At 43.0% G+C, this 3,842-nt stretch overlaps 1 pseudogene; it reads right to left on the bottom strand.

Moving 5' to 3' along the window:
• Positions 1–201: 201 nt before the first annotated feature.
• On the bottom strand, positions 202–2,131 carry LOC145344390 (pre-mRNA-splicing factor CWC25 homolog; annotated as a pseudogene).
• Between the last annotated feature and the right edge of the window lie 1,711 nt (positions 2,132–3,842).

Raw genomic sequence — 3,842 nt, 5'->3', positions numbered from 1 at the left:
AAAAACAAAGTTCTAGAAAATCTCAGGTCCGACAGTCTCGGTGGAGAGAAACTGTGAATGTTCTGAGTTCAACATGACTCAACTTTTTTTTCTTTCATTAAGTATTTACAGAAGGAAAGGTAAACTCGGCAGCTGCCATATTTTCCAGATACTGTTCCTTCTCACAGAATCTCAGCTCATGTCCACTCTGTAAAGTCAGGTTCACTTCCTCATGAAGTTCTCCTCCTGTACCAGTGTCTGCTGAATGGAATGAATATTGTGTTTCACGCGACCTTCTACTGAAGACATTGTGGTGTTTTGTACCTTCATTCTGTGGAGAAGTTTTCCTTCTCTCGTATCGTTGCTCTCCAGTTCCCGCTCCTTTTCTCTTCCTCTTTGTATTGTCTAATTTTACATTGGAGAGCTTTCTCATTCCATTTTACATCCTCCATCATCTCTTACCGGCCCCGATTCAGCTCCTTTGCTCTAAGTTTTCCTGATTGATTAGAATAAGGCCTCCTATGGTTCTCTCCTCTCATTGGGGACACCTTCTGTACTTGATCATTTCCATTTTTTTTCCCAGAGTACCGCGAATATACCTCGGAATGTCTTGGAGATGACCAAGTTGTTGAACTGGATCTTGTGTGCCGGGAATCTTCGTGTCTGATGTGAGAGATTGTTGTAGGGCTTTTCCAGGAGCAGCTTCCTGACTGTGACCTGGGTCTGATTTTGCGAGATGCTTTAGCTGGGTCAGAGGGTAGGGAACCATGTTGCTGTATAATACCGAGAGAATCTTTCACCTTCAAGCCATACCCAGGCAGCTTCTTTGAAATAGATATGGATGAACTTGCAGCCTTTTCATGTCATTTTGCTTTACGCTGCTCATCACCACTGGGATTATATTGTCAATGTTTCTTGTGCTGCTGCTTCTTGTCTTTGTTCTTTTTTTCTGTTTTGTCCAAATTCTTTTGCAGTATTTCCTGATCATTTTTATGGGATTAGTTAAAAATCTCTTCCTTTTTCCTTCCTCATGTTTCCTGATCATGAAGAGTGGATCTTCCCATATTTTAGAAGCCATATCCAATGCAGAGTTAGCCCCTGTGGCGGTAAAAGTTGAGCCAGCCAGCAGTCCAGTCTCAACAGAAGGCCCAGCCTCTTCACCCACCATTTTGCCTGTTGCATTCTTGTCAATAGCTTGACCCCCAGCAAGTGTTCCTCCTTGTTATTCATACTGCCAGGCCCATGACACATCCAATCAACTCAATTAAATGACTTCTTCAGAGTACTACTATCCTCTGCATGGCGCTGCTTGGAGAGACCCTGCAGGTGATGGGGTTCCCAGGTATCTGCTGCCCTTGTCTTTCCAGGCAGGAGAGCTTTCCGTCAGTGCAAGAGCTTAGTTTGAATGTACTTATACCAATCTAACTAAAATATTTTAATATGCAGTAAATCAGACTCTCTCACAAACTCGGAGGGCCCACACACGCGCACATCTACATGTTATAGTCTGGGCAGCACAGTAGAAAGCACTGCTGCCTCACAGTGCCAAAGAGCTGGGTTTGATTCCTGGCTTGGGTCACTGTCTGTGCAATGTCTGCACATTCGCCCCACATCTGCATGGATTTTCTCCAGGTGCTCCAGTTTCCTCCCACAATCCAAAAGACATGCTGGTTAGGTGCATTGGCCAGGCTAAATTCTCCCAGTTTACCCAAACAGGTGCCGGAGTGTGGCAACTAGGGGATTTTCACAGTAACTTCCTTGCAGTGTTAATGTAAGCCTATTTGTGACTAATAAACAAATTTAAGCTGATCCAGTTGTGGCCCACGATACAAGGAACATACTGAGTGGCTCAATAACTCTGTTGGTCAGATGCTCCTTGGATGATCTTGATGTTTTAACAGCTAATTTGGTTATTCCTCTGCAGAGCAGAATTTCACTTTTGAAAGTTCTCTTTTCAGAGAAGGGAATCCTCTGGTTAATCGCGATCAGCAAACAAGGCTGAAACCCATCAGAAAGGATGGAGAGAAAGATTGGGCAAGATCTGCAGCAGATCTGAGATAAGGTAGCCACTCTCTATGCTCACCAGCTTCAATTTATCAGCATCAACTTTCTGCAAAATGTTACCAAGACCCAAAAAGAGTTTGTTGGTCATGTGACTTGCTCTCGCTCCACTGTCTAAGTGAGAAAGTTGAGTGTGTTAGCTGATGAGGAGACACTGAGTAGACTAGGGCTATATTCATTGGAATTTAGAAGAATGAAGGGTGGATCTTATAGTAACATACAAGATGAAAGCAGTAGATAAGATAGAAGCAGGGAGGTTGTTTCCACTGAAACAGGTGAAACTAGAACTAAGGGGCATGACCCCAAAGTAAGGGGGAGCAGTTTTAGGACTGAGTTGAGGAGGAACTTCTTCACACAAAGGGTTGTGAACCTGCGGAATTCCCTGCCAGTGAAGCAATTGAGGTTACTTCATAGAAAATTTTTAAGACGCAGTAAGAAGTCTCTCAACACCAGGTTAAAGTCCAACAGGTTTATCTTCATGAGCTTTTGGAGAGCTGCTCCTTCATCAGGTAATTTAAGTACAAGTTTTATGTTTTTAAGGCAAAGATAGGTATATAAATTTTTGAATAGTAAAGCAATTAAGGGTTATGGTGAATGGGCAGGTTAGTGGAGCTGAATCCACAAAAAGATCAGCCATGATCTTATTGAATAGCAGAGAAGGCTCGAGGGGCCAAATGGCCTACTCCTGCTCCTAGTTCATATGTTCTTATGAAATGTTATTGTGTAATCCAACAGGTAGCTTGATTGGTTCACGTCTACACATGAACCCAAGCTATTCTATCCTGGCTCAGGTGATTAGATTTGATGTCCTATCTCCAATCTCGGGCACTTGTCTTGATGCGTTGTTAATGGTACACGAGATAAAGTCATGAGGAATGTGGAAGATTCTATGTGGAGCCTTTTCAGACACAGCATCTCCATCCCAAAGAAGAGTCACATGGGAAACAATGACTTGGTTTATAGTCACATGTATTAGCAATGCAGTGAAAAGTATTGTTTCTTGCATGCTGTACAGACAAAACATGCCGTTCAAAGAGAAGGAAAGGAGAGAGTGCAGAATGTAGTGTTATAGTCATAGCTAGGGTGTAGAGAAAGATCAACTTAATGCAATGCAAGTCCATTCAAAAGTCTGACAGCAGCAGGGAAGCAGCTGTTCTCGAGTTGGTTGGTACGTGACCTTAGGCTTTTGTATCTTTTTCCAAAGGAAGAAAGCAAAAGAGAGAATTTTTGGGGTGCTGGGGTCCTTAATTATGCTGGTTGCTTTTCTGAGGCAGTGGGAAGTGTAGACAAAGTTAATAGATGGGAGGCTGGTTTGCGTGATGGATTGGGCTACATTCACAACCTTTTGTACTTCCTTGTGGTCTTGGACAGAGCAAGAACCATATCAAGCTGTGATACAACCAGAAAGAATGCTTTTTATGTGCATCTGTAGAAGTTGGTGAGAGTCATAGCTGACATGCCAAATTTCCATAGTTTTTGAAGGTAGAGGCATTGGTGGGCTTTAACTATAGTGTCAGCATGGGGAGACAAGGACAGGTCATTGGTGATCTGGACACCTAAAAACCTTTAAGTTCTCGACCATTTCCACTTCATCCCCATTGATGTAGACAGGGGCAGGTTCTCCTTTATGGTTCCTTAAGTCGATGACAATCTCCTTCATTTTGTTGACATTGAAGGAGAGATTATTGTTGCCGCACCAGTTCACCAGATTCTCTATCTCATTCCTGTACTCTGTCTCGTCATTGTTTGAGATCCGACCCACTGTGGTGGTGTTGTCAGCAAACTTGAAAATCAAATTGGAT

The sequence above is a fragment of the Carcharhinus amblyrhynchos genome, chromosome 6 (assembly GCF_965287045.1).
Source record: "Carcharhinus amblyrhynchos chromosome 6, sCarAmb.v2.hapA, whole genome shotgun sequence".
Classification (NCBI taxonomy): domain Eukaryota; kingdom Metazoa; phylum Chordata; class Chondrichthyes; order Carcharhiniformes; family Carcharhinidae; genus Carcharhinus; species Carcharhinus amblyrhynchos.
This window is presented reverse-complemented; position numbering and strand designations above follow the sequence as displayed.